The sequence below is a fragment of the Onychomys torridus genome, chromosome 4 (assembly GCF_903995425.1).
Source record: "Onychomys torridus chromosome 4, mOncTor1.1, whole genome shotgun sequence".
Lineage (NCBI taxonomy): Eukaryota > Metazoa > Chordata > Mammalia > Rodentia > Cricetidae > Onychomys > Onychomys torridus.
In genome coordinates, this window is record NC_050446.1 from 4,504,229 (window position 1) to 4,521,287 (window position 17,059).

Here is a 17,059-nt window from a genome sequence, read left to right on the forward strand (position 1 = left end):
TTCCAGATTTACAGAAACTTATGTCAGATGTATAGGTAGTCTTCAAACACTTCATAAACCTAGACAATATGCCATTTAAATGTTTTGATAACTTAGAATTCTGCTGACATGAGACATAATTGCTCCTGGCAGCACCAATATACTTCAGAGAGAATGTTGGGCTTCTAAGACACTCAGTTTGAAAGTTTGTCTTCTTGGCACTAAATGGCCTAGTGGGCAAAGAACTGCCCTTGCCTCGACTGCTGACAGCATGAATGATGTCCTTTCTGGACAAGCAGGACATAAGGAAAAGTGACTGCTGAACCTTGCCAAGTCAGGATAAGACGGTCTTTCATAATTCCTGCTTCTAAAAAAATGTCTGCCAGATATTCTAGGCCTGTAGCCAAAATGGATGCCCCAATGGTGCTGAGAATCTTTAGGTGACTGTCCAGGCTGCCAGCTGTCTTTGTTTGTTCTTGCAATCTTTCAGAAATTGTTTGCACTTTCTGTTTTCTCAGGTGATATTTTCCTTTCTCAGATCTTTGATGGGTTTGAAGACTAGATGGTTAGAGTTACAATCCTCTCATATCTTAGCTAAGAACATATCAGATACTATAGTTAGATTCTTCAGAATAGGACAGCTCTTAGAATAATCTTGGTAATTTGCCATTTACCCATGTTCTGGACATTTAGCATGTGTTTCTTGTTTGATCTTGTTCTTGCTGGTTGTGGCTCCATTTTTGTTTATATTATTACCTTTTGTTTCTCCTGGACAATACTTCATAATCATTCTTTTGTTGTTGTTGTTTTGTTTTGTTTGTTTTTCGAGACAGGGTTTCTCTGTGTAACTTTGGTGCCTGTCCTGGATCTTGCTCTGTAGACCAGGCTGGCCTGGAACTCACAGAGATCCGCCTGGCTCTGCCTCCTGAGTGCTGGGATTAAAGGCGTTTAGCACCGTTTGCATTAGGTTTAGAACCTTCTTATTTAGATAAAAAGGGGAAATGTAGTGGTATTTGCTCCATGGGCTATATGGGAGCAGAGGGCAAGAGGTGGTGCTTCTTGCTGTGACCCCTTAAAAGGTAAGGGAGAAGGGTCACAAGGTCCCTGCTCCCTGGTGATCAAACTGCCAGGTGGATTAGCTCCCAGTCAGATCAAAGGACAACTTTAGCTGTCTACTCAGTTCTGTATTCATGAGTGTATTTCCTCAATTTATATCCTAATAAATTCTGTAATACTCCTTAAGCAGACTCCTGTGGATTTCTCGCTTTATCCCACGTTAGCTGTTCTTTTATATTTCCATTGCACTGCATGGCCTGTTTAACCTCTAAGTAATGAATCCACCCATATCAGTCACTAAGTACTGAATGGGTACATTCAACAACTATGCACTTTATGCCAACATCTGCCAAGCACTCTTCTAGATACAGAATACACAGTGTGCACATACACCCACAGACCTGCCTTCATGGAGCTCATGTTCTAATGAGGTCAGCCAAACAAACAAAGCACGTGCACTATGGCAGCTAGAAGCGCTGTGGAGAATGAGCCACACTAGATGGAGTACTGGATTGCAACTACAAACCAAACAACACAGGAATGGTTCACTGCAGTGCTTCTGACTTACCACCTAAGACAGGGAGAACCATGTGCATGTGAACATATGAGGAAAAAGGCTTCGGTCACATGCCTGCCCCAATTCAAGAAGTACCCATGAGTCCTGGAAGGGAGTCAAGCAGCACAGGGTAAGAGCTGGAAAAGTAAGGCAAATCCTTAGATACTCCAAGAGAAATGTGGAGTCCATGGAGGGCTGTGAAAAGAGCAGCATGACACATTAAAGGGATCTCTCTGGGGCCAGCAAAGACAGCTTAGCAAACAAAGGTACTTGCCACCAAGACTGACAATCTGAATTCAACCAGAAGACTAATATGGTTGAAAGACCTCCACATGAGCACTGTGGCATGTATGAACCACACAGGAAATCCGAATTTCAGCTCCCCAACTATCAGAGCCCTAACTGTATGGTTTGGACAAGCCACTTCTTTTGTCCACAAAACTATGCGGTAGATTCTATTATCCATGTTCCACAGATCCATAAATGGAGGCACAAACTTACCAAAAGTCACACAAGGATGAGATGGGGCCATGATAAAGCACAGGCAGGCTGGCTCCAGCACTCTACCCTAAAACCACACATTCTGCCCCTAGTCCACTTACCACACTCTTGAACACACTGTGCACACTCAACTATGTAAAGGTACAAACACCTGTGCCTCCCACCAAATGGTGGGAGTTGGGGTAACAAGTGCTCAGCTGCTGCCCCTATCAGTAAGGGGAAATTCAGACAGCAGAGAAAACACAAGACTACATTGATCACCATAAAGCACGAGAGCCATGCTGGAGGATTCCAATGGTGTGTGCTACAGAATCACAATGAACAAATAGCTGAATGAAACTGGTTGCTCAGACAAAGGTTTCCCAAGATATAAGTGTAACCAAGACAATGAAAGTCATCACTTCATCTTACCTCCCTGAAGAGCAGTACCAAAAGAGCTGACCCACTCTGTAATGCCGGCTCCTTGATTAGAAAGTTTACAATAAAATCCCCTTTGGTTTTTCAAATTAACATCAGGCCATACATGAGTTGGTTTGGAATCAAAGACAGGATCCTTGTAGTGAGACAAGTCAAGGGAATGGGGGGATGGGAGGGGGGGGGTTGAGAAAGTCAGCAGGAGGCAGAGCTGAGAACAATCAAGCAAGCTTCTTGGGTGTAAATCTGGACTTGGCACTCACTATAGGGCCTGTGGAGAGTAACAACTTCTATGTCTATTTCCTCATCTGGAAATGGGAATCTTTTTGATGGCTACTCAGAACTATAAAGACTGACTGAATAAATGAATATTATTTACTTATGATACTGCCTGGCCCATGGCAGGCACTACCCAGATGCCTACTATTACTGTTGCTGTTATTCCCTAGTCTATGATGAATCTGCAACAATGAGAAAGAAGCTGGATGGTCAGAAGACAGGTCAAGGAACAACCTTTAATACAGTCTGGTACTGAAGCAAGAAATAGCAGAACACGTATTTATTAACTGAAACTACACAGAGTTCAAAGTTGCTGATTAGATTAGCATTTCAAAGACTGCTAGAGCATCATGTCATACAGAAGAGTCATCTAATGGACAAGGCAGAAGACTGCTGTGAAGCTGTGACAAGAACCCAAGAAGGAGAGGATGGTCTCAAGTGAAGCGATAAGATGCTGTCATAAACTCAAGAACCATTCCAGAGACAAAAAGCAGAACTCAGTGACTGAGTGAATGTCGAGGGAAACATTTCCACTGCCGACAATGAAACACAGGCTGCTGAGACGGCTGAGCAGGTGAAGAGGCTTGCTGTCAAAGCTCTACCTGAGTTTGACCCCGAGCCCACACAGCAAGAGGAGGACTAAGTCCTGTAAGGTTTTTCTGACCTTATGTATGTGACACACAGATCAATAACAGGGACAAGTTAGCAGGTGGGGGCAGGGGTGCAGATAATGAATTAATTTCAGACACAGTGAACTTGAGTATGGATTACCCAAAGAGATCAGCAAGACCCAAATCACACTTGTGATATTAGTTCTTTGGAGGCAGGTCACATGTTAGAGACTAACTTGCGTTACAGAGCTAAATCACTGGGGGTAGGGGGAGACTTCCTGTAGCTCTGGAGAAAATTGAGTAAATCTGGAAGACATCAACATGTATGTGACACATGAAGCATAGGTGAATGAGCAGGGAATGTGTATGGCAAGAAAGCCCAGGGAACAGCAACAGTCTGAAGGCAGGCTCACAAGCACATAGCACTAAAAGAGAACCCAGAAGCTGCATTAGAGACACAGAGAGAGACAGACAGGCACTTGTGCACTTGTGCACATACACACACACACACACCACCTGTATACAAGCATGCTACATAAATTTCCAAATTCTAAGCAGCTCCTTTCTTCACTGGCTCGGAAGCTCCCAGTGATCATCCTTGTGAGGAGGTCACAATGAACCTTCTTTGGCTTCCACCACTGTCCAACAGCCCCAGGTAAAGATGGGCTGAGAGTGTGAGCACAGTACAGCCACTTCGGGAGACAACTGGGCAGAGCCTCACAATGCTTAGAAACACAGATTTACCATATGAGCAATAGGTTCAACATGCACCCTAGAGAACTGAACACACCTGTTCACACACAAGTTTGTACACACACATGCAAAGCAGCATAACAGCCAAAGGCAGAAATAACCAAAATGTCCAACTGATGACGGGACAAACAAGGGGTGGTGAACACAAACATAAACACACATGGTAGACCATTACCTGATGAGGAAGGGGGATAAGGTATAATCTTAACTGTTTCAACATTTTACTAGGCGAAAGAACCCAGATATGAAAGGCCACAGATTACAATTCTATTTCTATAAAAGACTGAAAAGAAGCAAAACCAGAGACGCAAAGTAGAACTGTAAATGTCAAGAGTGGAAGGGGCAGCAGGGGCAGGACACAGGACAGGGGCAGTGACACATGACTGGGATCTGACTGTTCTAAACAGGTAAGAGTGATGGTCAGAAAGCTTTGGAATATATAATATGAATTATCACCTGGAAAAGGGCGAATGTTATGGTATGTGACTCACACATATCTCAATAAAAAAGAAAAGTACAAATGAGGAAGGCCACACAATGCTACATGTGTGGTGGTTTGAATGGAAATACCCCCGATAGGCTCATAGGGGAGGCACTATTAGGAGGTATGGCCTTGTTGGAGGAAGTGTGTCACTGGAAGTGCGCTTTGAGGTTTCAGCAGTTCAAGCCAGACCCATTCCATCTGCCTGTCTGTCTGTCTCTGTCTCTCTCTCTCTTCCTGAGGCCTGCTGATCCAGATGTATAAGGCTGGGCTCCTTCTCTAGCACCATGTCTGCCTGTGGGCTGCCACGCTTCCTGTCCCGACAATAATGGACTCAATTTCTGAACTGTAAGCCAGCCCCAGTTAAAGGTTTTCCTTATAAGAGTCACTGTGGTCATCGTATCTCTTTACAGCAACAGAAATCCTAACTAAGACAATATCCCAGAATTCTGCTAGCTCTAGTGACTCTAACCTGAAAGTATCAACAATGTCCTTTACTGTGCTGAACTAACAAGAGTAATCAAAAAACTTAACCTGTAAAATGAGTTGGTGCCAGCAATAGGTAGGCAATCACTCAGGCAGAAACACAAGGCTCAAAGTCCTCTTCTCTGGAGGAAGACAACTGTGAAATACATCAGTGTGGAAGGAACACACTCAAATTTCTAGCTGAGGGAGACTAATCCCAATGCCCAAATCCCAGCAGCACTTCTAACTTTCAAGGAAAATGCCATGTGCAGGAGCATCAGAACTCTACCTAAGAAGCCACAGAGAGCCTCTGTTAGCAGTCCTCAGGAGAAATTCAGCTTGGGAAACAGGAAAGGTGCCGTTTTCTAGACCTCAGCTCCTCCCAGTCTCACAAAGGTGCTGCCCAACATTCAAATGGGTCCAAACCAACATTCAAATCTATGACACACTCAGACATATATTCCAAATATGCACAAAGAATGGACTATTAAATCAGGAGCCTTCACTCCTTCCTTCCCATGGATCCTGATGACATTTAGTCAGAATCTTGTACATTCTAGCTCTTTCTCTCAAGAACTCATCCATTTCTCATTATTTCAATAACGTAAGTAAGCCACTGGCTCTCACCCATGCTATTACAATTGCTTCCTAACTTGTCCTAAAGTCTTTCACTGACTTCCCAAACTCCTTCCCAACTCTGACCCTTGCCCACCAAACAGCTCCATTCCCCACTCATCCCTTCGTTCTTTCCGTCCATACACAACTTTGTTCTCACTCAACCTTCATCCACACAGAAACTTCTCTGGAATGTTTTTGCCTTATCACCTGGCTTCTTCACCCTTCTGAGTCCTGTTTAGCTCGCATCTTTAATCTCAGCACCTGGAAGACAGAGGCAGGTGGACTCTATGAGTTCAAGGCCAGCCTGGTCTGCACAGTGAGTTCCAGGACAGCCAGGGCTACACAGAAAGACCCTGTGAATTCTTTTCTCAAAAAGCAGGAAAAGGCAGCAGCTAAACTACTGCTTAGAGCAGCAGTTCTCAACCCACGGGGGCTGAACAGCCCTTTCATAGGGGTCTCCTACGACCACCAGAAAACACAGCTATTTACATTATGATTCATAATAGCAGCAAAATTACCATTATGAAGTAGCAACGAAAATAATCTTATGGTTGGAGGCCACCAAAACATGAGGAACCATATTAAAGGGTTGCATCATTAGGAAGGTTGAAAACCACTCACTGGCTTAGAGGAAGGGGCTCTGAACTGGAAAGCTAGGGAAGGCACCAACTACAGGCACTATACTGAGAAAGGAAGTAATGGCTCCCAGCCCCTGAAAAGAATATTAGATACACCGCATAGTCAAATACCAGTGTAAGGTTATTATGAAGTACTTCAAACTTTAGAAGGACTCAGGCCAAAGAGTGGTTAAGAAAATGTCCCCAGCAAAGACCAAAGAACAGAAGGTACAAGTGAAATAAAGCCTGGCTCATGACTAAAGAGGTGGATGTATTTATTCTCAAGTCGCTGAGCAAGCTTCAGTTTCTCAACTACGAATGAAAGTAGTACATTTCAATACAGCTAAAGTTGTAATGCCCTTTGCCTAGTTTAGGGCACATACATCTGTCACACTTCACACTCAAATTTTGCGTTTTGGACTTCAGACCATTAATCTAAACACATAAGAGTTCAGATCTGAACTCTTATGTGTTTGTTGCCTCTGGTAATAGAAGTTCTATCAATTCAGAATTTTCACAATCTCTTTAGGGCTGAGGCCATCCTTTAGTTCTGTTCACACCTTAGCTCAGCAACATCAGTGAGTTATCAAAGCTTCATTAGCTTGTAAACAAACTGTTTCTCAGATAAACTCAATTGCTCCACACAAGGATCTTAAGCAAATAAATAAGTACAAAGCAGGCAGAGATTATAAATTAGGGCAGACAAATCTGTATCTAGCCCCACACTGGTAAAGAGCATTCTATCAATATAGTGAAATGCTAATCTCCTAATTAACAACCTAATTAGGTAATTATGGCTTTGCAGAGGGATGCCGAAATGAAATATGACAACATGGTCACCTCTTTATATGGCACCTGTGGGCCTTTTCAGCTGTCATCCTAAAGAGTGCAGTATCAATTTGAGCAGATGACAAAGTGCTGTCATTTTTCATTCTGATAATACACAGAATGCTTTGGACAGAGCAGTTTACAAAGGAAACAATTTGCCTGGTATTTCCTAATTTAAATACGATCACACACTTGTTAAATTTTGTGCATGTTTTGATACCACATACAAGAAAATTAACATACACAGTTTAAAAACCCACCTAACTGGCCATAATGCTTAATGTGCATGCTGATATTACTTCAGCTATGAAATATATAATTGGAAGAGTCTAAGGTGACAATTCATCATGTCATTTTAATATTTATAACTTTACTGACACTAGAAAAATTAGTATCTAAAAAACTTTTGCCTTCAATTTTTTTCTTACAAAATAAGATGAAATTTGCTCTTGTGAAAGTAAACTGAAATGGAGACCATCCTAAGCAAAGTCATTTAGATCACACAGGTGACTTTAACCTTGCCTAATTTATAAACATAAGCAAAACTGACTTGATCTATTTCTTGTAAATGCTTGCTTACATTACAGCAAAACAGAATCTAAGCTCAGGCAGTCAATGGCAGCTCCATCTAACCTGTAATTCTGTAGCTAGGGAATCCTCAACTGAAAGGTCAGACCAGGCAACTGGCCAACCACAACCAAATAGTTCCTTTGCTTTCCTTCATTCTCACTATAAAAACATCACTCTGCCTTTCATAGCAGAGCAGCTATACTGCTTCTGGTTCAGAGCCCCTCCCTCAACCCAGGGTCCATTAGAAGGATGATGGCTGGGGTTAAGGAACTTGCTGCAAGGCCTAAGAACTGAAGTACAATCCCTGGAAGGCCCCCACTGACTTTAAAGCTGTGGCACCATGGCACATGCAACCACACATCCATAACACACACAAGAAAATAAAACTGTGTTGTACCCTAGTTGACCTTTTTTTTTAACACTTGTGTGCCCCACCCCCACCATCTCACACCTTCCATCACATGGGTTCTAGGAATCAAACCTAGTTCATTAGACTTGGTGGCAAGTGTCCTTACTCACTCAGCCATCTTGTCAGCCCCTGGTTGGCGTGTGTGTGTGTGTGTGTGTGTGTGTGTGTGTGTGTGTGTGTTTTAACACAACTTTTTCCCTATCAAAGAAGCATTTCATAATATATAAGCTTTAAACTCACAAACAACTGCTTTCTATCAACTGGCCAACTAGGAGCCTTCATTTCAGAGGCACACACCCCTCCTGGAAGTAAGACTAAGCAGTCACAGGCCCTAGTCACTATCCCACTGGGCACTGACAAACAGGGGATGGCAACATGGGCTCACCAGTACCAACATAAATGCAATTCTTCCATTTTTTTTTTCTTTAGAGTCTCACTATGTAGCCCAAGTAGCCTGAAACTTAACATATAGTCCAAGTAGTCCTCACATTCATGATCCTCCTGCCTCAGCTTCCCAAGCAATGGAATTACAGGTTTAGGCCACTATGCCCAGCTACAAGAAACATCCTTGAACATGAACATTTTTCTTCATCTATAATCCTTTTAACCGAGATTTCTAAAACTAAAACTACAACCTTAAATACATGCATAGCTTCATAAAGCCTGAAATAAATGCTGCTCAAGGTCTTTTCAGAAGTTTTATCAAATTTTACCAACTTACAGTCAAACAAGTAAGGAATGGGTAGCCTTCTCACCGCCAACTTTTGCCAGCAACAAACAGTTTCATCAAATCTTTAAACTTCATATTATAGTTATACCTACAAACATTCACTTACAAATAATGAAAAATGACTTTCTGTAAGCATTAAATGTAAATGATTAAAGAGCATGGACAAATCAAGGCAAAAGCTGCTACTGGTAGCCCTAGACACTGAAACCCTGCCTCCCTAGCTTTGGTTTCTGCACCTGACAAACATCCTGTGTTCTAGTCACTTCTGAGGGTGTCACCAGACAAAACAAGACCACATAAGCCAGTGTACATTTCTTTGTTATTTTTTCGGCTTTTCAAGACAGGGTTTCTCTGTGTAGCCCTGGCTGTCCTGGAACTCACTGTGTAGACCAGGCTGATCTCGAACTCAAAGATCCGCATGTCTCTGCCTCCTACTGCTGGAATTAAAGGCGTGTGCCACTACGCTCAGTTTTAGTGTAAGTTTCTAATGTTACTCAGCAAATCAATTTAACCACCCCCCAAACAGCACGATGAAACTTGTCTCAATAGAACACAGCAGTCATGTATGCTAAAGTAACTCACAAAGTACAACCAAAGTTATGACTAACTCAGGATCCAGATGTGAACAATCTTCTTCATTCCTAAGCACTGCAGTTAGTGTCAAGTCCTGGATGCCCCATGTCCCTGCATGCCAAAGCCTGCACTGCAGTGCGTACAAGGTACTGACATGGCCTTTTAATCCTCACAGGACTGTAGATGGCATCCCTAACCCACTCTACACACTAGGTCACACGGACAGCCAGTATAACACCCAGGTGGGTGTGGTTCCAAGGCTCTGCTCCACACTACTTCAGTACTCAAGCTGGTTGTCAACAACTGAAGTTCATATCAAAGAGCTGCTGTTTTCAAGGGCTGGAGAGATGGCTCAGCATTTCAGAATACTGGGGTTCAGTTCCTGGCACCCATACAGCAGCTCACAACTGGGTTTAACTCCAGTTCCAGGGGATCCAATGCCCTCTTCCAGCCCCCACGGGAAATAGACCCATGTAATGCACATATATACATGCAGGTAAAATATGCACATAAACAAAAAATTCATCTTTAAAAAGCTACAAAAGAAGCACATTCTTTCAAACGTTTTCCTACCAATTCCCTGCTGAAACAATACTTACTTACAGCACAGTACCTTAAAACAAGACAGTGGTGGGTTGGTTGCTAAATACTGTTACTTCTTTGAAGCTCTGGACCTTCAGACTACTTATCTATACCAACAACAGATAATCCATGAAAACATGCTAGAGTAGGGTATTAGGAACCTAACATTGCACACATTTTGGGGAGTCTGACATAACACTCAATTATTTCACAAGCAATCACAATCATTCCAGTAGAGACTCTAACACCACTTTGCAAAATTTCAGTTTTTTTTAAAACATGGCTTCTCTCCATTTTCTCATTTTTAATTTCTTAAAACTATTTTCTACTTTCACTTCAAATTTTGTGTTTCCTATCTTAAATCTGCTTCCCTGATACACCCAGACTGCTGCCAAGTACAGTTAATAAATTCTGAATGACTGCTCAGGATTTATTTTCTTCATTTTTATATTCCATGTTATTTCTTTATACAATAGAGTATGAATGAAAACAAGTATCTAACAGACTAATATTTCTTCAATTTTTACCTGGTGGAAGAGGGGGATTAAAATTAAAATAAACTCTTGGGCTGGGAACTCCCTGAGCATATTTCTCGTACTCTACTGGGTTACTTTCTGTCTGCTTTCCCTCTTGTGTGTGGCAGTCAATGGAGCACTGCATACCTGAGGGGAGCACTGACCCACCAAGGTTCGTTGGAGGCAATGACAGAACACAGGGCAGGGCCTGCCCTGTCATGCAGAGAGAAGGAACAGCACCAGATTCTACTGGGGGCTGCTGGTACCGTGCTGTATAACTTTAAGCACAGCAATCCTGAAAAGACTTCAGCAAGACTTGAATTTCACTATTCACCATCCAGATAGGGAAAGAGTCAAGGATCTGGAAATGACCTGCCCAAACTTCAAAGGCAGTCCACAGTGAAGCTTATTTTGAAGGTGAGTCCCTCTCAGACCAAGGCACTAGCTACAAAACTGAGGTTTTCTGGCTGCCAATTTTTTCATCTCAAGAAGTTCTGATTGCTCTCCTTTGTAAGCTCACCAACCATAAGGGGTTATAAGGGCGATGGAGACATGGTATGACTGAAGGAACAATGCCACTGCATTGTACTACGAAGACAGCCGAGGAAAGACAAACCAGGTGGCATCGACAGTGGGCCAAACACCAAATCCAAGTCTCACAAGGTCTCTTCACCCAAACCCTCTGAGATTCAGCTTGATGACATGAGAAAACCATACACTGGCCACTCTGCAGACCAGATGGGCAAGAATTAAAATACTCCTCCCTCTGTCAATTTCCCAAGCTTCTGTGCTTCCTGATGCACCAACTTCTAAGACAAGGTTCTAGAAACATGGTCAAGGCACCTTCAGTGGGAATTGTAATAGACTTCTCTTTCTTTTAGCAATCTGACATCTGGCTGCATGCTTAACAGTAAGGCCTAAGCATCGGAATAACCACTGAACTAGAACAGTTTCTAAAGCATTCAGTTGCGTCAACAAGCAAAATATACCCACCCTAAAAACAATCAAACAAAAACAGAAACAACAACAAAAAGAACACTCCAGAAAGAGTAGACTAGCTGATGGGCTCTGAGTGCAGAGACCACCTTCACTCCTCACTGTGCCTAGCCAGCGACATGACACTGGAGCTCCACACAAGGCTGGCTCCTCTGTGGCATTCTGATCAGGTCCACATTCACACAGCAAGAACAAGTAGTAGGGTACGGGGCTGAAGAGGCTGGCAGACATCCTTCAGCTCAAAACACCACTTGTATAAACTCAGGGAACCTCTTTTTCTTTCCTGTTTACTTTTTGGTTCTTGGAAGTGAAGCATGGGCCCTCACCCATGCTAAGTACTCACTCTACCACTGAGCTGCACACATCCCCCCAAGAAGCTATTTATCTTTCCCATGCTCTAGTTCCCATCTATAAAACCAGGGTGATGCTCATACCTTCCCTCACAGGGACAAATGTAAAACAGCTTTGGGGACAATGTCATGCACAGGAAGTACTCATTGTGGGCTCCATGGCACCCTGTGGCAGCATATGCAGAATGTGACTACTTCATCTGCACACATTCCTCCCCGACTGGAATGTCCATGACTCAAAGTGGGGACCTGGCTTTATTCCCAGTGGCATACTCAGGGCCTAACATTTTGCCTAGAACTGCTGAATGAATCACGCAACCTTCAAATCTTTATCAAATGGCTAGTTAGAGTAGAAACTAAAACTCATCTCGATTGCCTGGCTGGCATTTGTGCCCTCACAGAGTTTAGCCCTTCCACTTTACCTCTCAAATGCCTGCTAAAAGCAGCAATGGCAACATCCTGGTGACATGCCTGCAACTTTTTTAATTTGATTTGAGTAACACTTCATGGAACACTGACTTCCAATAAACTCTCTAATAGTTGAGAAACATTTGCATTGATTTGGCTTTGCTTGGACTAGAAATCCACTCAAAGATCTTGTAGATATTATTATGCGTACCTGATAATTTGTAGGTTGAGAATTCCTTATTTAAAATGGTTGGGGCCAGAAATATTTTTGGATTTCAGATTTTGGAACAGGTTCACAGACTTTACTAGATAAGCATCACTAACTTGAAAAATCCCAAATCTGAAATGCTGCTTAGAAAGCTCAGGTTAGGGTGTTCAGGTTCTACCAGTTTTCTTTTCTTTTTTATTCTTTTTGGTTTGGTTTTTTTTTTTTTTGTTTGTTTGTTTTTGTTTTTTGGTTTTTGGTTTTTTTTTTTTTTTTTTTTTTTGAGACAGGGTTTCTCCGTGTAGCTCTAGCTGTCCTGGGAACTCAAGCTGAAGATCAGGCTGGCTTCAAACTCACCAAATCTGCCTGCCTCTGCCTCTCTAGTGCTAGAATTAAAGCCGTGTGCCACCACTTCCTACTGGCAAACATTTATTTGTTTATGTAGATGCATGCTGTCAGCATGTAATGTCTGCACGCCAGAAGAGGGAATCAGATCCCATTATTGATGGCTGTGAGCCACCATATGGTTGCTGGGAATTAAACTTGGGACTTCCAGAATATGTCAGTGCAGAGCCATTTTTTAATTATTTTTAACCTTATGTATATGGGTGTTTTGTGTGTGTATATATGTCCTTCTGTACACCATGTGCCTACTTGGTGCCCACAGAGGCCAAAACATGGGATCAGATCCCCTGGAATTAGAGTTAGAGATGGTTGTGAGCCACCATGTAGGTGCTGGGAACTGAACCCAAGTCCTCTGTAAGAGCCACCCATGCTCTAAACTGCTGAGATAGCTCTCCAGCCTAACATTTCTTTTTCAAAAATGGATTTTCACTGATGCCCAGGCTGGCCTCAAACAATCTGTACAAGTACTCTACTGCCTCAGCCTGCCAAGCAGCTGGCCTGCACTACGGTACCTGGCCTTGTCTACCTTGAGAGGAGTTTCTGTATTGCCCATTTCAACATTCTTATTTTTCCTCTTATTCAGTTGTTTCAATACATACTTGCATAGAGTGCTATGGTAAGGAAGGCGGCAAGACCTGGCTCTGTCTCATAGCAGCTATGTAGCCTGTGTCTTCCTGTCTATAAGTGTTAGTTAAAATGATTCAATGAGAAATACTAAAGTTCAACTTGCCTTGCATGATACTCATTCCCTTGACCAAATGTCATCTTTCAAAAGCTAAGATTATGTACTACTTCCACTCCAGAGAGAACCTTACACCCCTGTCTACCACAGCACTAGAGTGACTAATTTCCCTCTCTCAGTAACAACTCCCTGTACAAAGTGACTGAGTCGTATTAAACTGCACTAGAGTACCTGACCTATATCTACACACAATAAATGCTTGCTAGATCAAATGACTGTAAATAACAAGTGTTTATAGGATTCTAGCAAGGTAAGAAATCATTCCCAGGGCTAGAGAAACAGTTCACCAGTTAGGAGCCAGTACTGGTCTTGTGAAGGACCCAAGTTCGGTTCCCAGCACCCACAGTGTGCAGCTCTGAAAGCACCAGAGGTTCCGGCTCTAGGGCATGACACCCTCTTCTGCTTTTCTGACCGCTGAGGGAAACCGCCCTCACACAGACACAAACCCCACATGTTTAAAAAATAATTCTTAAGGAAAAAAGGAAAGAAAGAAATCATTAGAAGCTGGATTGTCCCTAACTGGTGAAGTGAGACCACCTTCAGTTGGACCATGGGAAGTATTATCATTACGTCAGAAACCCAAACCCAGGAAGCTTCTAGGTGGGGCAGGGTAAATTTTTTTTTTTTTTTAAAGTACTTGGGGACAAATCAGAAGTGATTTGAGAACTGACTTATCCAGAGGGAAGGCCTATAATAGTAGCTTTTATAAGCTTAACTGTAAAAAGCTAGCCAGGAGCCACAGGCGCACAGAGGCTATGCAGGCACTATGCACATTTAGTAGCTGAAGGCAGATGTGAGCACCCAGCTAAATAGGAAAGGGGCACCTAGTATGCCCCTCCCCAGACTCCAGTAAGTTTGCGGGGTAGAAGCTGAAAAAGATGGGGGTAATTATCACTGAGCAAGTACTTCCACTGCAGCTTGTGTGGCCCCAAAACACAGGAACAACGCACTTTATTTCTGTTCTGGTGAGTGTTCCCAAGACCGACCCACCCTTTCTGTTGGTCAAGAGAATGCCGATCTTTTAACTGATGTGTCTGTCCATGTCACTATTCACACCCGGGAAGGTTTTGGACTTGGCTGTTTGGGGGGTTATAACAAATATGGTGCTTTGCACGGAGTTGGGGACAGTGACAGTTTCCAATATTTGCAATCATTCAAAGGAAGTGTAACAAATTTCGAGGTCCCTGTTTCATCTTACAGTTTCTGGTTCGAGTTATACACTTGTTTAAATTATAACCTTTTCTTCTTCCCATCCCACCCCCCAGCTTGACCACTCCTTGTCACTCCCATAAACAGAAAAACCGGAATCCAAGTTCCTAGCAGCACTCCAGATAGGAAAACAATCTACAGGACTGTTTCAGGACTGCCCAGACAATGCTTTGAAAACTTGACTTCACAGAATGGAGCTGGGGCACCGGACCTTGCCGAGTTCGGGGCCTGAAACCGCCAGAGTCAAGGCGCCCCCGCCCCCGCCCCCATACCACCAGGACCACAGCCTCTCCTCACCTAAGTCACACACCCAGCTGTCAGGCTCGGGAAGGGCCAGGAAACGGATGCTCCCAGGCCACCGAGCACGGCCCCGGCGGGCAGCCGCTGGGCAGCGCGGGCAGCAGGGTGCTGAGGGGCCGCAGAGTCCCGCGGGCGAGGGGGCGGCGGCGGCTGGGGCAACCTTTACCTGAAGCTGCTTCCACACTACGGCCGCCTCGCCCAGGACACGTCCCTGAGGGAGGCCCCGGCTTCCCTAAGCCTCCCGGCCCCTGCACCGAACCCCGCGCCCACGGAGTCCTCGAGGACCGGCGCTTCTAACGGCCGGCTCGGCTGCCGCGCCCCAGACTCGCCCTCATGACCCCGCCGCTCCCCGCCGCCACCGGCCGGCAACAGTAGCCCTGTTACCCCCAGCCGCGCCACGACCCGGAACCGCACCCGGCGTACCGGAAGTCCCCGGTTGGGAAGGCGCCGCTGGCTGGGGACGCAGTGCGCAAGCCCCAGAGCCCGGAGCGAGAGCCTCCCGGGGGGCGGGGCGGAGGCGGGGCCTGATGGAAGGTTTGCGCATGCGCGCTGCTCCCAGGCCAGGATGGAGCTAGTTTACTAACTTCTGTCTGCTCAAAACTGTAGGGCTCTCTGTAAGCTATTCTCACTTTTACAAGGAACAGTCCTCAGCTTAACCTCCATGTCAGAAAAAAGAGTTCACTGCAGTTATTATTTGCTAGATGGACATGGTATCAAACTGCTTTTTAAGTCTTATCTCAACACCCAGATTAGCGTAGCCCTCAGACCTCATCAGAGAAGTTTCTTATTTCAGTGTTCGGTTTTTTTTTTTTTGGGGGGGGGGGGGGGGGTTTTGTTTTTGTTTTTGTTTTTGTTTTTTGGTTTTTTGGTTTTTTTGGATCAGAGGATCGAACCCAGGGCTTTGTGCTTGCTAGGCAAGCGCTCTACCCCTGAGCTAAATTCCCAACCCTTATTTCAGTGTTCGGTGGTTAATACAGAAATTCACAACTGGCCAAAGTGCGGAGATGGAACGTCCTATGGAGTGAGTGCTCAGCCACAAGTAGGGACACATCACACCTCCACTCTGGAAGGTTCAGAGACCACCAGGAAAGCAAGAACAGAGAGATCGCCAAGAGCCAGAGGTCTGGAACAATCACTATCTTCTGGACTTGACAGACTCTGCATTCATGAATTCACAGCAGCTCGGGTTACCTGAACAAGACCCACATAAGACCAAGCCAGTCAGTGTTCTGGAGCTCACAAGCCCCAACTCCTATGATGAAGAGCTATTGACAGTTGGTGGCCACTGAATGAAGGGACTGTTGGCGTACCTTAAGGGTGTTGCCCCTGGTAGGTCTACCATCTCCAAAGAATGGCCTCACACCCATAAGTATATGGGCAACACAAATTGGAATAAAAAAAATTAAAGGGGGGATTAGTCAGGAATTTGGGAGAGGGTAGGAGTGGATCTGGGATGAGTTAGGGGAGGGCATTAATATGATCAAGATACATTGTATGCATGTATGAAATTCTAAACATTTAATTAAAAAAATTTTTTATAGAGTCAAATACCAAATCTGTATTTCTGTGAGTCTTTGGTCACTACCCCTCTCAATTTTTTCACCAATAACAGTAGTTCCAACTTCTGAGTACTGCTATGAGAATAAGATAGGTTGATGTGTAATAAATCCAGCAAAGTGACCAACACATCATAACAAATGTTAATACTCTCATCACACACAAAATAGTGAAGATAACAACCATATTCAGGACTGGCAGGAAGTCTGGGTGAGACATAAGAAGGCTAAATTTCTGGAACAGAAATCAGTGGCAGAAGGCTGGGAAATCACTTGCCATACAAACATGAAGACCTGAGTTTGATCTGCAGAACTCAAGTAAAAATCTGTATGTGGTGGTGCAACCCCAGA

The 17,059-nt window shown here is 44.0% G+C and overlaps 1 protein-coding gene across 4 annotated transcripts in view; it reads right to left on the reverse strand.

Annotated features, from left to right (window-relative positions):
• The window catches only part of Mapkap1 (MAPK associated protein 1), a 207,119-nt gene extending 191,503 nt beyond the window's left edge, over nucleotides 1-15,616 (reverse strand). For 3 of the 4 annotated variants that reach the window (XM_036185133.1, XM_036185130.1, XM_036185134.1), the window contains exon 1: nucleotides 15,150-15,551. The gene's annotated coding sequence lies outside the window, so the exon portion shown is untranslated. Of the gene's footprint in view, nucleotides 1-15,149; nucleotides 15,552-15,575 lie in introns of those variants that run through there. The other variant, XM_036185132.1, reaches the window with a different exon arrangement.
• Nucleotides 15,617-17,059: the final 1,443 nt, after the last annotated feature.